The sequence below is a fragment of the Gossypium hirsutum genome, chromosome A09 (assembly GCF_007990345.1).
Source record: "Gossypium hirsutum isolate 1008001.06 chromosome A09, Gossypium_hirsutum_v2.1, whole genome shotgun sequence".
In the NCBI taxonomy this organism is placed as follows: domain Eukaryota; kingdom Viridiplantae; phylum Streptophyta; class Magnoliopsida; order Malvales; family Malvaceae; genus Gossypium; species Gossypium hirsutum.
The window spans coordinates 54,641,488-54,662,373 of record NC_053432.1 but is presented as its reverse complement, the minus strand read 5'-3'; the positions used below and the strand labels follow the sequence as shown (position 1 = coordinate 54,662,373).

Here is a 20,886-nt window from a genome sequence, read left to right as displayed (position 1 = left end):
CAAATCGATTTTAACGACGTCGTTTCATTACAAACAAATTAAACTTACATATTTTCGTCTTGTTTGCCCCGATTCTGAAATCCCAATTTCCCCAAATTGGCAAGTTTTCCCCCAAATCTCCTGTGCATTGCTACCCATCTCCTCCGTCGCCTTCTCCCCATGCATCGCAAACCATCCCTTCCATCGCCTTTACCCCATGCATCGCAACCCATCTCCTCCATCGCCTTGGCCCCGTGCATCTGCTGCATAGCCGTCGAGTGTCCCCTCTGCTGCGTCGCCGTCCTCTACCGCAACCAATCGGTAAGTATTTTCCATTGTAACTCCTCTGCTGCATATTTTTGGGCTGAGAAGTTTAATTTGATGTGATAATAGTAGGCTGAGAAGTTTATCCTTTTTTTTTTGTTTCTTTACATGATAAACAGTTTATTCACTAATAAAGTAAACAACCATGATTAACATAAAAGCATTAAATTTAAATCAAATATGAAAATTGAATATAAATATTTCATTAAAAAAATTTATGAACACGAGAAACATAGCATAAAACTTTGTTTTATCTTTGGCATTCCATAGATCACTAACATTCTCCAAGTTCGTAAATTTTACAATTTGTGTATGCATGCAACGGTGAATTTACAAATTTTTTTTAGAGCTAAAATTGTATTATAAAATTTTGAGATATCATATTTTAATTTATTGTTTTATCATTTTGAAAAGATTAAATAGAATGTTTTTCATTGTGGGGTAAAAATATAATTTTTTCTATATTAATTTATAATTTGATCATTTATAGAAGAGCTAGAATTGTAATTTTTCAATTTTTGGGGGACCAATACTCCTACTTACCCTTTTGTATCTGCCCTTATATGCACGTAAGGGTTAATCAAGCCAACCCTGAGCTTAACTCGGAATTCGAATATTGAATGAACAATTATTTTTAGGCCCAAGTTCGATTAAATTAGCTCCATTAAATAATTAAGCTTAAGATTTATATTATATATTAAGGACAATAATATGATTTAAAAATATAAAAAATATGAAAAGTTTGATAAGAGTCTTGAACTATTTGAGTCAAGTATTTCTAAACTTGAATTTGACTCGATTGATAGCTCAAGCTCGGCTCGATAATGTACGAGTTTTTATTTTTGATAAGTGTTACTGAAGATTTGATATCCTTTAAATTTTTATTTTTGAGCTTCAAAGAAAATGTACGAGTACCTTCTGTAATCATTGAAAAATAGAAGCCACACCACTGAACAACTATTGGGTGATGAAAACCCATGATTATTGAAGAGTTTTGCATGTAGTAAATTTGAACCTATGTCCGGATTTATAGGGAATTAGAGTAACTCTATTTGTTTAGAAGTATATTCTAACCATGAGAAGTATATTCGTACAAAAGTAGAACTATATTTCCAACGAGCAATGATAAAGAAAGAGATTAGCTTATATATTCTACATGATTGAATAGCCTGGGCCACATTCTCCTTCTGGCACTGTCCACTCTATGTTTTGCTTTGGGTCTTTAATATCACATGCCTGTACATCATTCAAACCAACCATCTTAACTTTGGCTCAATAGCCACATACTAATTTAAATTCATTACTGATTCACTTATTCTGCTTTCACCAACTAGTTTTACTCCCATGCCGAGGCAAAACTGACATGAAGTTTTACTGAGGAAATGTCATTGTCTTTCAATTCTCCATCACTTGATCTTGAACATTGACTGGATTACTCACATTATGCCTTATATCAATTTTCAATTTAGATGGTTGTAGTTTGAAGATGATCTATTTTGGTACAAATCAGTTGGATTTTCCTGACATTTAATTTTTAAACTTTTTCAGGGTCATTCTTCTGTATCTGTTTCTGAGATGCAAGTAAGTTTTTTACTTAATTACTTTTACATTTATGTTTTGTGTTTTGAATCTAATTTGATAAAGCAATGCATTCCAGGGAGCAATTGAAAAAATGATCAGCCATTCAGATTGATAATTTTTGTATCAGTTTGTTAGCATCCTTATCAAGTATCAAATGCCTATCTGTTACTTCTTGTACACTGCAGGTTGGTTATATAATTCCTTCTTGTTTGGGTTATTCTGTCAAGATTTACTTAGAAACTGTTCAATTTTACAATATTAACTAATGTACTGAACTTCATGATACCGAGTACCTGTTACCAAATTAATATATCATAGTATTTGTGTAACACCCCAAACCCCGCTTGGAAGTTTGGCTCGAATCTGGCGTGTCACATTGAAGTGTTTTTCAAAAACCATGTTTCCATTAAAAACCCTTCTTAATAATTAAAAAATTATACCCTTTTTAAACCTTGTTAGAAAACCTCAGCTGAATAACATTCTTAACAACTTTGTAAAAATCTTGGCAGTTGCAGAAGCTTAATTTAAAAACAATTGCGGATACGTGATGTTTTGAACAACAGTAGTTGCTTTGGAAAACCGTGTTCGAATACTAGCAATTATAAGAAAAATAAATAAAATTCCAAATTTGAAATCCAGAAAATTACAATGGCTTTATAACAACCCACATAAAAACATTTAAAAATAATAATCAAAACTGTAACATAAACAGTGCGTGTGGCTTCCTCCAAGCCCCTCGTAGCTCCAATCCGTCTAAGGCTGAAAATTACCTGAAAAGTTAATAAACGAGGTGAGTTTACGAAAACTCAGTGTGAAATCCCCTACTATATAAAAGGAACAGTTAGTCATATAAAAGAATTAAAAGTCTGGCCCCAACCCTACTTACAGTTTCAGTATCAATTGAGCCTTAGCCCATTATAACAGACAGATGGGCCTTAGCCCATTACAGAATAGGAAACATTATCAGAACTAGAATTAAAATGAGAATCAGAATCAGAATCAAGTGATAGAATCAGAATCCAAAATCAGAATCAGAATTTGGTGACAGAATCAGAATCAGTATCAGGTAACAGAATCAGAATCAGAATGTGAATGCAATCCCAACCCAATCCAGCCGTATACACCCCCGTACCAACCTTACACCATATGGGGAGACAACTCAACCCACCCATCCGCTACACACCATAGAATTTGTAGCATGGCTGTCAGAACAGATATTGTGACAGAGTCACCAGATACAGATATTGTGGCAGAGCCACCAGAATCAGATAATGTGGCAAAGCCACTTAACAGAATACGTGGCACAAAGCCATCGATAACGGGTCTATAATCGGTACGAAGCCCACAATAACGGCACACAACCATAATCAGGTTGGCACAAAGCCATACGTAGGTTGGCGCAAAGCCATAATCAGAATAATTGGCTTTAAGCCATCAGTAGCTATATCATGTTAGGCACATAGCCATCAGCGACGGTAATTTAGTCGACACACAACCTTGAGTAAATATGATAGACACGAGTCATCAATAATCATATATATGATAGACACGAGTCGTCAATAATCATATATTGGCACACAGCCTTAGGCAAATATGTTTGGCACACAGCCTTCGGTAACATGATTGGCACTCAGCCATCGATCAGTCCATAGTCATCTCGGGTGACCCGTGCGACCTTATCAAATCAGTACAAATATACGGCTCTTAAGCCTTCGGTGGATCCACAGTCATTAAGCAACCATGCGATCCTAACAGATCAGATCTTCTTCCGTACAAAATCCCAACCCATGCAACATGTCATGTATGCAGAATGTCATGCCCATATTTGAATTAAACAATCATTGTCAATTCATTCATATCACCAACATATATTCACAATCAAATCCGTCAACCACACAGTCCAAGTCAGTCACTTGCCCACAAGGGCAAAACAGTCATTTAACACCCTAGGGGCAAAATGGTAATTTTACCCCACAATGGTATCTCGATAATTCTACCCTATAGGGGTATTTCGGTATTTTTACCCTACAAGGGTATTTCGGTAATTCTACCCTACAAGGGTATTTCAGTAATTCTACCCTACAGGGGTATTTCAGTAATTCTACCCTACAGGGGTATTTCAATAATTTTGTAAATCGAGGGTACTTTGGTAATTTTACAAGTCAAGGGTATTTCAGTAATTTGGTAAACTAAAATATTCTAAACAGGGATAACAATACGAATGGGCCTAAAGCCCATTCTCAGCCCAAATGGGCCCACACGCTCGTGTGGCCCTTTTAGCCCAAATCTAGCCACAAATATGAGATTCAACTAGCCTAGTCCAATATTTGCTACACAATCAAACAACTTATCCAATTGGGCCCACATGGCCCCTTTAGGTCCATCGCGGCCCGAAATAGCCATTCTACAGCTAAAGTAGTGAGAAATACACACCTGATAGGAGACTGGAGTTAATCCGCACTCCAAGCACTCTTAGCCGACGCCCAACCCAAACGAGCACGCCATAAAGCGAAAGGGATCAGCCAAGAAAGGTACCTTTACTCTCCTCATGGTTCTCTCTATTTAAAGCCAGCTTGGCATCCACTCTTATGTTAGCTTCCCGATGTGGGATCCCTCCATCATTAGATTTTAAATTCAACACCAACTCTTGCCGCCCCCTGTTAGCAAAATAAATGCTCTTTGATTGCCATGAGTTTCGAACCCTGGACCTCCTTGCGAACTCTATGACGCCATCTTCCTACCTCTTATGTGGCGCTACTTTGCCACCAGACCACAAGGCTTTTTGTGGCACAATTTCTCCAACAATATTCTTAAGGCCTACCTACTACATCAAGGGTTTGATTCACCTTAAACAAATTTTTTTGCTAGAGTCCAGGTTTGAACCCAGGACTTCTCCAACACTTCTCAGCACACTTAACCACTAAAATAAGCCTTCATTAACGAAATTTACATACACAACAAAATATTATAAGATGCCTTCAACCGCTCCCATGCTCAAGGCCCAAAACTTCTAGGCCCAAATTCAGGGTGTTACAATTTGAATTAATTTTGTACAAAAATATTTTTTAGACTGCTTTTAACCAAAACCTAATTTTTTCTACCCTATTTTTGTACTATGACGATTGTTAATAAATTTAATTATTACTATAATAATTATATGAAGTAAAATATATGAAGTAAAATTAAATTGTATACTAAATATGGTACATATACTTTAATTCCTTGTGTTTTGACTTTTAGGATATAGTTCAATGTCTCTGTATTAGTGAATTAATGTTGTATGTATTTCAGTTACTGCTTCCTGCTCCTCCTGCAACTATTGGTTCAACTGAACCTACTATTTAATCTTCGAATTAATATTTGGTACTGATATAGATAAAGTTTTTTATATTTGCTTAAACTGAAATATATTTGGTGCTACTCTTATAATCTTACATCTGTTTTAGGTACTATCGAGCACCTGAATTAATATTTGGTGCAACTAAATACACCACAGCCATTGACATCTGTTCTAGGTACAGGTTTCGCTGCTAATTTTTTTTCCTTATTTCTATGCATTTTCACTTTAAATTACTTAACAAATATTACTTTTTTGACTCCAACGTTTGCTGGTGAGAGTGGAGTAGACCAGGTTGTTGAAATTATTAAGGTACGTTTTAGCTCAAAATTCTAATCAATAATAGTTTTATCATGATGATTTTGGAAAAATTAATATTTTGGGGTTGCGATTTTGTAAAGATTTAATTGCTAGTTCTGTTTGGAGCAGAACTATTTTATTTCCAAATTAATTTTAAATTTTTGGCTTTTGAAAATATTTTTAAATTAGTTACACTATAATAAGTTTTTAATTTGATATGTTTTCTTTTTTAATTGAACTCGAATAATTTCACTCAATTTTATTTGATACGACTCAAATTTCATTTTGCTTAACTCGATAAAATTTTAAATTGAGTAAAATACTAAAAAATAAAGACATATGTTAATTTTTTAAAATTACTTGTGAAAAAAATATACCGTCAATATATCAAATATTAACCCTATTATGATTCAAATTTATCTTTTATTTTCTCAATTTTTCTCTGAGCACTACTCCAAATTCAATAGTTGCTTTTTACGCCCTCTCAACAAGTGAAAATTATTTTAATGATAGTTATAGTGGTTATAAAAATGAATCATACAACAATCTTATGAAAAATATTTTCATCACAAAATTCAAACAAATCCTAAACAATTTATAAAAAAATAAAATATATGGAAATTTCAACATCATAAAGCAGCCATCCCAGATTGACAAATTGAAAAAATTGGGATGACACTTAGCCCACGTTTAAGTGTAAAAGCCAAAACATGAAAAGAATTTCCATGTTCCTTCTTGGATTTTGACCACTAAATTTTTTTCTCAAGACTTCCTTTTTACTTTCAACAATCTCTTTTAGTAAAATATCATTCTTCTTCCTTTTGGTGGTTTCTCCCATACTTTCAATTTGACTTTTCATTTAGTGTATTTAAAAATAAAGCTTTTCGAATTTGATGGGAATTCCAAAATTTTATTTAAATTTGACCATGTTGCTGTTTAGGAAATTATAAGTTTTTTTAAAGAAGGAAATTATGTATTAAATGTTTCTAATTCAAAAGTAATATATATTCAAAAGTAATATATTTTTTTCAAGTTCACCAGCAACTCACATAATTTACATAATTTACATAATACATAACTTACATAATTTAAAGTTCAAATTTCATAACTTACATAATTTACTTAACTTACATAATACATAACTTACATAATACATGACTTACATAATTTAAAGATCAAATTTCATAACTTACATGATACATAACTTACATAATTTAAAGACCAAATTTCATAAGTTACATAATTTACATAACTTACATAATAATTTAAAGTTCAAATTTCATAACTTACATAATTTAATCCATCAAATTTCATAAGTTACATAATTTACATAACTTACATAATAATTTAAAGATCAAATTTCATAACTTACATAATACATAACTTACATAATTTAAAGATCAAAATTCATAACTTACATAATTTACATAACTTACATAATACATGACTTACTTAACTTAATTATACTTATAAATAAACAACTTATCCATGTAATTTATTGTCAACTTTAGACTTCAAGAACAACGAAATGGATAGGAGTTGGATGAATTTGTCAAGGGTAAGCAACGGCTATCAAAATAGAGTTCAAACTTTTCTAAATTTTGCATTTCAAAATGCAAGCCAAGAGAATATGATTCTTTGCCCGTGTAAGAGGTGTGGCAACATCAATTGGCATTTTTGTGAAGTTGTCTACGAACATCTAATTGTTGATGGCTTTATTCGGGTGTATAAAAAATGGATTTTCCATGGAGAGTATACATCTAGTGGAACTTCTTCAACGATTAATCCGACTTATCCTGATACTGCTTACCATCAGTATGTTAGACAAGATGACATGGAAGGTATGTTGCGGGATGCATTTAATATGCACAGTCATGGTGAGCAATCATTTCCACCTGACTTTATTGCATCCGATGATTGAAATATTGGTGGAAATGTTTTTTTGTGAAAAGGGAACAAGTGCACCTGATGAGGAGCCAAATGAAGAAGCGGCGAAGTTCTACAATTTACTTAACGAAATGAACGAAGAACTTTACGAGGGATCAAAATATTTGAAATTGTCCTTCTGTATTCGTCTATTTCACTTAAAATGGTTGAGAGGGTGGACCGGAAACTCTTTTACAATGCTGCTAGAGTTTCTGAGAGAGATGTTTCCGTTTGCAAAAATCCCCCAATCTCATTAAGATATGAAGAGACTAATAAAAGATTTGGGCCTTGGGTACGATAAAATTCATAGTTTCCCAAATAACTATATGTTGTACTGGGGTGATCAGAAAAACCAACAGTCTTGTCATGTTTGCGGTAAGTCTCGTTGGATGAATAGTAATACAAAAGATGTGAATGCGCATGAAGGTGGGGCACAGTTAAGAAAGAAGCCAGTCAAGGTTTTGCTATATTTTCCCCTAATACCAAGGCTTCAATGGCTTTTTATGTCGTCAAAGACAGCCGAATCTATGAGGTGGCATAATGATCAACGGACCAATGATGGATTATTAAGACATCCTGTAGATTCTTTAGCTTGGAAATCATTTGATAGTAAATTTCCAAGCTTTGCAAACGATCCTCGGAATGTAAGGCTTGGGCTAGTAGCTGACGGCTTTAATCCATTTAAAATCATGAGTACTTCGTACAGTACTTGGCCTGTAGTGCTTGTTCCTTACAATTTGCCTCCATGGATTTACATGAAACAATCTTCGTTTATTTTATCAATGATTATCCCTGGAAAGAAAGGTCCCAGAAATGATATTGACATCTATTTGCAGGCACTTATTGAAGAGTTAAAACAGTTATGGTCGGGTGTTGATACATATGATGTATTGAGAAAGGAGAACTTTAATTTACGTGCAGCTTTGTTGGGGACAATTAATGATTTCCCGGTTTATACTAATTTATCGGGTTGGAGTACTAAAGGACGTTATGCTTGTCCTTGTTGTGTTGCGCAAACTTGTTCGGAGTGGTTGTACAATGGGAAGAAGTTCTATTACATGGACCATCGTCGGTGGTTAGATGGAAATCATAAATTTAGATTTCAAAGGACTCTATTTGATGGTACTGAAGAGTACAGAGAAGCTCCTGAGCAGACCATTGGATCTAAAATCTTGTTTATGTTAAAAGATATCAATTTTAGTTATGGGAAGATGAATCAACCACCTAACATGCAAACAAAGAGAAGATCGAGGGATGAATCTAATGATGAATCAGACGAAGAGGATGATCTTAATGAGGCGGACTTGTGGAAAAAAAGAGTTTTTTTTAGTTACCTTATTGGGAGCACAACATTTTACGCTACAATCTTGATGTCATGCATATTGAGAAGAATGTCTGGGAGAACATAATTGGGATAATTTTGAATGTCGATGGAAAATCAAAAGACAATCTTCAGAGTCGACTTGATTTAGTTGACATGAGAATTCAGCGTGATCTTCATCCTCAAGTACTTCTGAATAGGAAATATCAGTTGCCGCTTTCTATTTTTCCAATGTCAAAGAAAGAGAAAGAGGTGTTTTGCATGGTGTTGAAGGATATAAAGGTCCCAGATGCGTATGCATCAAATATATCTCAATGTGTGAGTCTTAAAGATTGAATATTATATTCATTAAAATCACATGATTACCACATCTTCATTCAAGATTTACTCCCAGTTGCTTTATGATGCTGCATGTCAAAAAATGTAACGTCCTGTATAATTGAACTATCAAATATAATGAAAGCTATTTGTGGTAAAGTTTTGGATGTTGAAGAACTTGACAAAGTACAGGATCGAGCCGCTTTGAATTTATGCAATTTGGAGAAGATCTTTTCACCTTCCTTCTTCACTATTATAGTGCACTTGGTAATCCATCTCCCTCACGAAGCAATACTTGGTGGACTAGTTTTTTATCGATGGATGTATCCTATAGAAATGTGCTAATTTATTTGTCAAGTATTTATTCATTTGCCTCTATACATTTAGTTACAACTTTTGATAAATATTGTATATCGTGTTTAGGTTCCTAAGCAAATTGAAATCTTATTGTCGCATAAGCGTTATCCAGAAGGATCAATTGCTGAAGGCTACTTGGCAGAGGAGTGCATGACCTTCTGTTCTAGATATTTAGAAGATGTTGAAACACGATTGAATAGACCAAATAGAAATGATGGGCTCAATGATCATAACTTGGCCGAAACTTATTTATTCCAAAGTTATAGAGAACCAATCGGCAAAGTTGAAATTGCAGAATTAGATGATATATCGTGGATACAAGCACATCGATATGTACTTTTTCACCACGATTCAGTTGAACCGTTACGCAAGTAAGTTCAAAAATTTCCTCACATATTCATTGTTTTGATTTGTTTATCTTCTAACCAATTAAACTTGTTTTTAACATAGTGAGTACAAACAAATTTTGAGATCTCGTGCACGCTCTCGAAGATTACAACATCGAGAGATTAATAAGTTATTCACATAATCTTTTCATGAATGGTTAAGCCAAACAGTATGTAACTGAAGTTAATAAGTTACATATAATCACGAAATTTAATTAATCAAATAAGAATGTTTTTACAAAATACATTTATAATTACTCAATTTACTTTCGATTCAATAGGTTTGGAGTGGGAGGGACGTCAATGACGAAATTAAATGGCTTTCCCAAGGTCCGAACAGAGTAATAAAAAGATATAGTGCCTTCCTCATCAATGGATACAGATTTCAAACAAAATATCGCGAGAGAATGAGGAGAACTCAAAATTGTGGAATTGTTATTAAGTCTTCAATTACAAGTTATGCTAGTGCTAGGGACAATAATCCGGTTGAGGGTAATATGGAGTATTACGGACTTCTTACTGACATTATTGAATTGGATTATTATGCCAGATGGAAAGTTGTCTTATTTCGATGTGATTGGGCTGATGTTAATACTACTCGCGGAATTAAAAAAGATCAATTTGGTTTTACAATGGTTAATTTATCTCACTTGATTCACACTGGACAATAATTGATGGACGAGACATATGTATTTTCTTCTCAAGTGAAACAAGTTTTTTATTCGAAAGATCCAACTGATGAGGGTTGGCATGTTGTACTCCGGAACACCCCTAGAGACTTGTTTGACATGGGTAATGGAAGTAAAGATGACATCGTCGAAAGATCAGAAACATTATCTTTTCCAGAACAAAACTTAGATGAAAATATCCCTAGTACTAGTACACAACATCAATGGGTTCGACATGATGTAGATGAAGATATTTACAAATAATGATGTAGTAAGATTTTACGATTTCTTAATTATATGTAATATTATAATTTTAATCTTGGTAATGTTATATAATTTAACTATTTTATGTGTACTATTATTGTTATAATTTGTTACTAAAACTTTAACTATTTTATGTGTATTGCAGGAAAAATGCGTAGAAGAAGATTACGAGATTTAAGTATTGTCCAGAATACTCCAAATTCGGAAGAAGCAAATAGTGAACAACAGACAGTTGTTGGATCTTCGAATGTGCCGGAGACACTTGACGAGCCTGCAGAATTTCAAAGTAATGTTAAGTTCATTTTACATGTGTTGACTTTTATTATTGATTTATTTGTCAATTTTAATATTATAATAATATATCATTTTTCAGCTGAAAGTGGTAGGACGCGCAGAGGTCGAGGACGTACGCTGCTTAAAGATTTATACCACTTAAATCCTGTCGAGCGTGTCAAAGTAAGTAGAAACAGTCATGGTCAGCCTGTTGGATCTGAAGCTCGACTTTTAGCAGGCTATTTGGGCATTATATCACGAAATGCCAATATGTTTCCCATCAACTACGAATCATGGCATCACATGCCTGATAGCAACAAAAATCAGGCTCTTGATAATATTAAGGTAACAAAACGTTAAAGTAATTTATAATACTTCAGTTTAACTTTCATTTATATTTACATTCTAAACTTGTGTTTTTTTAGGAGAGATTTGCTTTAGAGGTCTCCGATGACTATATCAAGAAGGCATTCGGTAAAAAATGAAGAGACTATAAAAGCACTTTGAAAAAATTATCTTTTAAGAAAGACATAAACCTCGAGGAAAAATTGAGAAATGTGACAGCCCAAAATTGACCCTAGCCGGGAAGTGGTTTCGGGACCGCTAAACCGAGTCACCGAAAGGTTTGAATGTGATGTTTATTGTCTAGAATATGTAATCATGAATGTGTAAAAATTTCAAGCTTCGATTTAGTCGATTGCATGTGAATTTAGTCAATAGGACTTATATGAGGAAATTTTAAAATGTGATAGGTCAATGCATGAGGACCTATTAGTGCATGTGGAAGAAAAAGGGGACTTGCATGTCAAATTCCCCCTCCCTAATATGTAGTGGCCGGCCATGCTATAGGTGGAAACATGTCTCCAACATGTTATGCTAGTGATGCATGTTAAGAATAATAAAATAATAAGCATGGTGATTAAATAATGAAAGAAGGGTGATGGAGAAAAAAAAAAAAGTACATGGTCTCACCCCCCCCCCTTGTTGCCGTGAATTGAAGAAAGAAAACAAAAAAAAAAAAGAGTTCATTCTTGAACATCCTTGGCCGAATAGAGGAAGGAAAGGAAGGGGAAAAAGGCTTGAGAAAAATCGGCTATGGTGGTGGTTAGACTAAGGTATGTTTGATGTTGTCTTTGAGATGCATGCATGTTTTAAATAGCCCATGTTTAAACTTTGAATCTTGTTGATAACATGAGCAATCGGTCATGAGAAAGTGTTCAAGGAAAAGGTTGTTGATGAAAGAAATTAATGTGTTAAGGGATTATATGAAACTTATTCATGTTTATATATGTTATATGCAACGAAAATGGTTGATGATTTTGGAGGTGATTAGCTTGAATCGGCCACGGTATATCCATAAACACGATCTATGCTTGTTATGTTACTCATGGTTAAAACAATTCGGCTAGGACATTCGGCCATGGATGGTTGTATTTCTTTGATGTTGTTTTGATGCCTTAGGGCATTGAGAGTTGATTATAGATGAGGTGAGCTTCTTGATTTAAAAATTTGATGGATGTTAAGCTAATTGGGCAACCAAAGGTTCAATATTTTTGTTATGAGGTCATATGTGCATTCGGCCATGGTCTTTGCTTGAATATGAGAATTGTAATGTGATTTTCCTAAATTGTCTATGAATTTGGTTGTTGATTTCATGGTAATGGTATATTGAATCCATGAGAATTTAGTAAGGTTGCATTCGGCAACTTACTTGAAATTAAAAATCGATGTCTAAGCTTAGGTGATTTCGATGATGATATATGTGTGTATACATAAGTATATTTAGTTGATTCGGCTTTGGTAGTTGCATGAGATTATTAGCCGAATATACTAACATACATATACATGTGAGATTGGATTGTAAATATTTAGCAAGGTGGTTAAACTAGTTAAATTATTGATATAGCTCAAGGAGCTAAAGGAGGTGAATCGAGCAAAGGCAAAGAAAAGGTTATCGAGTAGCCGAGTTGGAACCGTCTTACCCAACACGAGGTAAGTCATTAAGCATGTAGTTGGTATTATTTCAATGGTCATAATGTTGTGTATTGATGCTGAATGGAATGAATAAATGTACATATATATATATGCATGTACGTATGTGATGATGAAATTGTTGAATGAAATAAATGAGGTGAGATGTAATGAGTTGTTGATCTCGGCACTAAATGTGCGGGATAACCATTTATGACCATGAGATTGGTGCTAAGTGCGCGGGATTAAATTGTACAGCACTAAGTGTGCGATTCTACTTTGTTGCACTAAGTGTGCGAAATGAATATGATGCACTAAGTGTGCGAATTGACCATGCGGCACTAAGTGTGCGGGTTTGACTATGTAGCACTAAGTGTGCGATTTGATTACGTGGCACTAAATGTGCGAGTTGATTATATAGCACTGAGTGTGCGGGCTCAATATACATTCGTGAATCATTATGGACACTATGTGTGCGACACTATTGAGCTGATCGCGGACAGCGGATCGGGTAAGTGTCTTGAGGACATGGCTAATATGTGCTATGCGTATACTTGGTGTTGAGCTCGGTAAGTTGAACCTATGTGACAACTATACTTGAAGTCACGTACATAAAAATTTATCGTAGGATGGGTGAAAGGCCGTTTTGTGGTTTGATTGTAACGAAAATAAATTGATTTATGAAAATGCTTCAATGTCCTATTGATGAGTATATGAATTGTGAAGGCATGAATTGATATGAAATTGAATCGGTAGGTTGGTGGAACTATGGTATGGTTCGGTATGGATGGAGTAAATTGTCTCATTCCATTTTATTCCTCTTGTGATAATGTTATTGATGTATAGTAGAGCATTGCTTATGACTTACTGAGTTATAAACTCACCCGGTGTTTCCTTGTCACCCATTATAGGTTGCTTGGACTCATCAATTTTTGCGGGGTCAGGCCGTCAACGAAGTCATCACACCAGATAGCTAGTTTTGGTACTTTCTTCTTAGTGTGCTTAGAAGATCATTTTGGCATGTATAAGCTAGTACGTTGTGTTTGAATTATGGCATGTAAACTTTAAGCCATGCGAAAATGGCATGAATGTTCGATTGAGTTGGATCGAGGGTAGGCATGAAATGGACCTAGTTACTTTCGTAACAGATGCTGGCAGCAGCAGTGTCATGAGATTGAAAAATCACTAAAAATAGTAGGAGTGGAATTAATTGATGAATAAATTATGTAATCGAAGCTCGATGAGTCTGTTTTCATGAGGAAGTAACGAAAAGATCATATGGGCAGTATATTAAGAGATAATCAGATTTTAGTGGGACAGGGCCAGAACGGTTTCTGGATTCCCTGCTCCAACTTTGGAAATTCATTATAAATTAACCAGAGATAATTAGGGGTCGTACCATATATGTGCAGATTCCTCTCTGAGTCTAGTTTCCATAGAAACAAACGGCAACAGTATTGAAGCCCCGTGCAGGGAGATATCCCAGTCGTAATGGGAAAAGGTCAGTGTAGTCGACCCCTGCAACTTGGGGAACTTTGACTAATAAACTGTACTAATTGGCCCAACCAAAAATTCTAGAAAAAAATACATAGATGGGAACATGAGTCTAGTTTCTGGGAAAAATTACGAAACTGATTTTCGAGTTACGAAACTCAAGATATGAATTTTAAAACGACTAGTACACAGATTGGGCAGTGTCTGGAAAATAAATTTTGTAAGAGGGTAAAGCCAGTCAACACCTCGTGTTCGACCCCGATGACGGTTTCGGGTTCGGGGTGTTACAAGAAATGTCCCACCAGGAATGCTGAGGTACCAATGGGAAGATGCGGTTAGATTCTGGAATTCAAAGAAAGGAGAGGTATTACGTATTTCCAAACTCTTATATATAGTGTTTACTATATACGTAATAATAATTTCATTATGTAGGACTGTGAGCGAGTTGGAACAAGCAGCAGATAAAAACAAAAATTTATGCACACGGCAGGGTCGAGAAGTTTTGCTTCTGTAGCTGAGGTTGAGGTATTATGAATTTATTAATTCTGTCAAATATTAATGACTTTCTACTATTAAATAATATTTTTACTACTATATTGTAGGAAATCTCGTCAGGTCAAAAAGTTGGACGCCTTCAGCTTTTTGATATTACGCATAGAAAAAAAGATGGATCTCCTATGACATCCGAAGCTGGAGAAATTATGGTATATTTACTTAATAAAATTTGATTTATTACAAATATTTATAATGTTTAATTATAATGGTTTAATTCGTCGTTAGTATTTTTAAATGATGTTATGTTGCATTCCTTTTTATTATATATTTCGTTTCTAACTCTTTGATTGATTTATTAGGAGAAACTAAAGGAGAAGAAGGCGGAGTACGAAGCGATTGCTTCGACTGATAGTTCTGTTAATCTTGAGAACATTGATAACAGAATTATCACTGAAGTTTTGGGTCTTGAAAGGTACGGTCGGGTTCAATTTCAAGGATCTGGTGTTACCCCGACCCAATATTTTGGATTCGGCTCCCAGCAATACATGCCTTCCAGGAGTCAAGCTCAAGCTGAAGTTCAGAGGTTAAGGGACCAGATAGCTCAAATGCAAGCGAGCACAGTTGAGCAAATTGCCGAGGTTCAAAGAAAATATGAAGAACTCCAGCAACAACTTAGAGCGGAGGCAGTAGTGAGGGAGGCAGCGACAGTAGCGAGGGAGGCAGAGGCAGCAGCAATGGCAACAGAGCAGAGCAGAAAGTACGATGAGCTCTAGCTACAGCTTCAGCAAATGATGCAGATGTTTCAGCAGTCGCCAAAATCGCCATCTTAGACATTAGTTTTCTTCTTGTAAGAATGCTTTTAACATTGTCACATTTAACATTATTGTAAGAATATTACTTAATTTATTAATTTACATCATAGATCTTTCGTTGAATTTGAAGTATCATTTAGATTTAATGTTTATGATTGTATTTTTTATGCTACATTTGCTGTTTTTGGTTGGATTTCATACTATATTTGTTGTTTTTGGTTGGATTTAATGCAGGAAGGGTTTGATATTGGTGAAAAATGTACATTTTAAATCTACCAAAATTAGCGGCGTTTTTTTAACAAACGCCGCTAAAAGCCATGACTTTTAGGGGCGTTTTTTTCATATTAACGCCGTAAAATTTGGCAGCGGTTCTTATAGCGGCGTTTTTTGCAGCGCTTTTGAAAACGCCGCTAAAGGCTAAAAAAAACACCGCTAAAAGTCTGTTTTCTTTTAGTGTATATATAATGTTGAATCTTTGAAATTCTAGATAAATTTTTTTAGGGTTTGATTAATTATGATTCATTCTTTTTAGGGTTATTTTTAATTTGATTTTCATTCAATGTTGAATGTTTAGGCTAATATGAATTTATCTTGGCTTTTCACTTTCGGTCAGAAAACCTAAACTATATAGGTGTTGGTTTTAAAGGGAAATCTGTTAAAAAAAAGTTTTGAATCTTGAAGGAATCAGGGTAAGTTTTAATGGAATTGAAGCTTGACAATTGAATTTAAAATATGAATATATTATTAATGTTTCAGCAGTTTTACTTTGGTGTTTTTTTTAATGCAGTACGCATATACATATATATATATAAAGGCTTTGCATGTGTTATATATTCTTTATAATAAAACAAATGAGAATCAGATTTGGTTTTGAAGTGCATTGAATGCAGACTGTTGGTTTTTCTTTAGTCGATTGTTACATATTTTAAAGAAATCGCAAGCATGTATATTTTGAGTATTCATACAGCTTCAATTATTATTTATTGATTCTCTAGATTCAATTATGCTTCAATCTTCTTTCATTGTTAATCGATAATGAGGAATTAAGTGAACTTATTGTTCTGGAATTTCCAAAACTAAGAATCTGTGCATTTTTTATTTAATGAAAGTTGGTTTGACTGTTATTCTTCAATTGCATAACGTGTGTTCAACTATTAGAATCAATTTTTTTTTTTGATTATCTATGGTAATATCTTTGAAATCTATGTATCGAGTATTAGGAATAATAGATTTGGGTTTTGTTATATTGTTATATGGTGGCTATGAATTTTCATAAGTAGTTGCGCATATGAAGGCTTTTATACAATTTGGCATTCTTTTTATATTTGGTGGTTATGGATTTTTTTAAAGTATTTATGCGTATAAAGAAGTTTTATGATAATATCTTTAGTCATGAATCTAAATTTGAGTTTACATGAAATATGAAAGGCAAGCCAGTATTATTTTTCTATTATTATAATTGTGTGTATATATATTATATGCATATCAATGATTTTGAGGACTAATGCATGATTATAGTTTGTGCGAATATATGCTTATAACCATTATTCAATATAATTGTGTGTATTTATATTATATGCATATCAATGATTTTGAGGACTAATGCATGATTATAGTTTGTGTGAATATATGTTTATAATCATTATTCAATAAGATATCTTTTATAGTTTAATTGGTGAAATTAAGTTTTGATGGATAACGTTGAAGTTGTTATTATTTTTATTTATTTATTTATTTGCTATGGTTATATATTCAATTTTATGCGTGCTTTGGTGCAAATTCATGTCAACTATATACATATTTAAATAATTTGGTTTTAAGTTTGGTTCTATAATATTAGGTTTTGGCATCTTATAGTTCCAAATATTTAGTTAAATTATGTTGATATGGTCTACAATATGAACTATGGGATGTGCCAACAATTATGATTTTGTTTTTGAGATTTATTGGCTTGAAAATATTTTTCAAGTATTTATATGAATATCTATTTAATCATAAATACAACTTTGAATTTACATGATAAATTCAAGTTAATTTTTTCTATTTGATTATGAATACATGTATATGTGTGAATTGCTTTGGTGTTTTAGTCCATGCCAAAATTATGAGTACATGTGCTTGTCAATTATTTGTCTTTGAACCACTACATTGTTTCTGCTTGGTTTTGATATATATGATTTTGGAAGAAAAAAACCCAGTCAAAGATTAAGGTTTTTAGTTTTTTATTGCATTATTAAGACAACTTTATTTTAGGTTATTTTGGAGTTTATAAAGCAATAAAAATAATAGTCTTGACATTTGACTATTGGGTAAATTTTAAATTTAAATATTGGTATGTTTATATATATATAACTTAATTGAAGCAATAAGTCATTAAAGTGATTTTTTTGTATAAATTATTTTGTTTTAAAGTATAAAAGGTTGTGTGCATGTAACATAAGTTATGTTAATATTGATCAACTCAAATGAAGGTTAATAATATTTCATGTGCACCTATGGTAATAAACATGTGACAATTATTCGGTTTTATATGTGAGCAATAAATTAGCCCAAAGGAAGATTTATGGTTCGACATGTTCTTATTGGCAATGTTTGATTACTACACCAAGATACCACTTACAAGTTAATATTTTATCCAAATATGAAATATTAATGGAGTGCCCGATATCTTGATATGAAGTTTTCCTTTATTCAAATTATTTTGATTTAAATTTAAAGTTTTATGTGAGGTTATTTTTATTTATTCAGCTATTATTATATTTGCCAACATCACTGTATGTTGTTTTGGGATAAATATATATACATATATATATTATTAGTTTTTAATTCGATTGAAAGATGAAATTAAAAGAAATATTTTGAAACAAATAAATTCAGATTTTGGCTTTAGGTTTTAAATAAGGATGTCTAATATTTTAAATAGAATAGTTAAAACAAAATGTTACCAAAGTGAGCTCTTTTGTGTAGATTAGTTTATTTAAAATATCAAGATGATTATATGTTTTTGTGATTCATGCGTTTATTAATTGACCCAAAGGTAAGTTAATATTTGGCAGAATTTCAACGACATATGTGGTGATAAATGTGTGACAATTATAAGGTATTTAATGTGAGCAATATGTTAGTCCAAAGGTTAATTCATTGTTTGATATAATTTATTATCAATGTTTGATTGCTACAACAAGAGTACCGCTTACTGTTAATATTACTGTCCAAAGACTTGATATTAATGTTGTGTTTGGTATCTTGAGATGGGATTAGCCATTATCTTGAATTTATTGTTTACTTATGAATATTGATGTGAGTTTATTTTTATTTATTTTTTGTTCTATATTCAGCTAATTCATTCAGCTAATTCATCTTCTATTGCCACAATATCTACTAATATAAATTCTATACATATATTTAATGGGACTAATTTCAATGAATGGAAAAGGCATTTACTTATAGTGCTTGGTTGTATGAACATAGGCATTGCACTAAGGGAAGAACAACCCGCACCTCTTACTGCGAAAAACACCTCTTATGTTAAAAGGGTTTTTGAGAGGTGGGATCATTCAAATTGCATAAGTCTAATGATCATGAAGTACAACATTTCAGAAGCCTTTAGAGGCACAAAATCTGAAAAGATTACTCAGGCCAAGGTTTCCTCAACAAAATTGAGAAACATTTTGCTAAAAACAATGAGATTGAGATGACATCATTTCTAAATTCTTTGATGTCTATAAAGTATAAGGGTCAAGGAAACACGAGGGAGTACATTATGGAGATGTTTCATGTTGCCTCAAGAATTAAGGCACTTAAGATTGAACTTTATGAGGAAATGCTTGTTCTTATGGTTTTGGTATCGTTAGATTGAGAAGGCTACATTAGCCACCGAAATGGCTAAACTAACTTACGTTACTTTTTAAGACTTTAAATAAACTCATTTTAGAGAAAAATGTAGTTGTACGTTGAGTTAGTTTAAAAGCATTCATTCATTAGGTCGTGTATACTTAGAATTCATTTTATTGTTGATAGTGTTGTTTTAGAAAAAACCATTTGCTTGTCACTCTTCTTTAAAAAAAACTCAATGTTAAACTAATGCAGCGGGAAAATCATTTTTCAAGTCATTTTGGAAACTTATTTGCCTTATCAATTTGTTTTACAAAAATGATTCATTTGTAATACAGCGGAAATTAGGGAACAATGTAAAATTTTACTTAAGTCTGATATCATGCATTATCCGATTATTATGTTTGAGTAATTCATGCATGCAAAAATCCCAGAAGAAAAGTTATCAAGCCACAGACCAGAAATAATGAAAAATTACAAGCCAAAACTAATAAAGACTTAATAATACTTAATTAAAAAATAATAATCCGAGGTCCAAGTTGATTCTCCGAATGTCGAGTCCGGTCCTAATTTTGAGGTTTACCTGCAAAGTTAAACACTATTGGGGGTAAGCTTATGAAAAGCTCAGTGTCAGTCAAATAATTATTTAAACGAGAAAAAAAATCAAATACAGTGAAACATATTAGCATTAATTAATAAAAGAAAATAGAACCATCATAGGAATTCCATGTCATTACATAGCCATTATCAAATTGATGTCAAATGCCATATGAGCATAGGTCATCATTCATTCAAGTAACAATCATTAATATCTATACCATTCAATACAACAAAATACAATGTATAGCATAAATCAATAACATTCGAATATGTCATACACATGATGCAATGCAAAAAGGTTCCTACCCATACCATCTGCTACACATCATGAGTTCCCCAGAACCCGTCTAACAAACTCCGAAACATTATGGGCATAGCTCAATGTGGTAAAACCACCGAATGATCAATAATGAAGAAAATTTATCGGATATCAAATAGTGCGATACAGTCGCCAATAACATAAATATGCGATAAAATCACTAATCCCCTCGGTACTCGAGGTGTAGTGCTCTGATTACGAATAACATGGACTTTATGTCGACGGTACTCCATGAAACTCCTCCGTCAACCAAAAAATCCCAACCTAATGCATATGTAATATGTCACACAATCTCATACATAATCATATCTCAATACTTTTCACATT

The 20,886-nt window shown here is 33.2% G+C and overlaps 1 long non-coding RNA gene across 2 annotated transcripts; it reads left to right on the top strand.

Annotated features, from left to right (window-relative positions):
• The first annotated feature begins 5,218 nt into the window (after positions 1–5,218).
• On the top strand, positions 5,219–10,945 carry LOC121206706 (uncharacterized). Of its 2 annotated transcripts, XR_005901858.1 has the most exons (3): positions 5,219–5,247; positions 5,331–5,399; positions 10,907–10,945. It is a non-coding gene; the product is annotated as an uncharacterized lncRNA (long non-coding RNA). The 2 variants fall into 2 exon arrangements; XR_005901859.1 differs by lacking the exon at positions 10,907–10,945 and having other exon boundaries at positions 5,331–5,400.
• Positions 10,946–20,886: the final 9,941 nt, after the last annotated feature.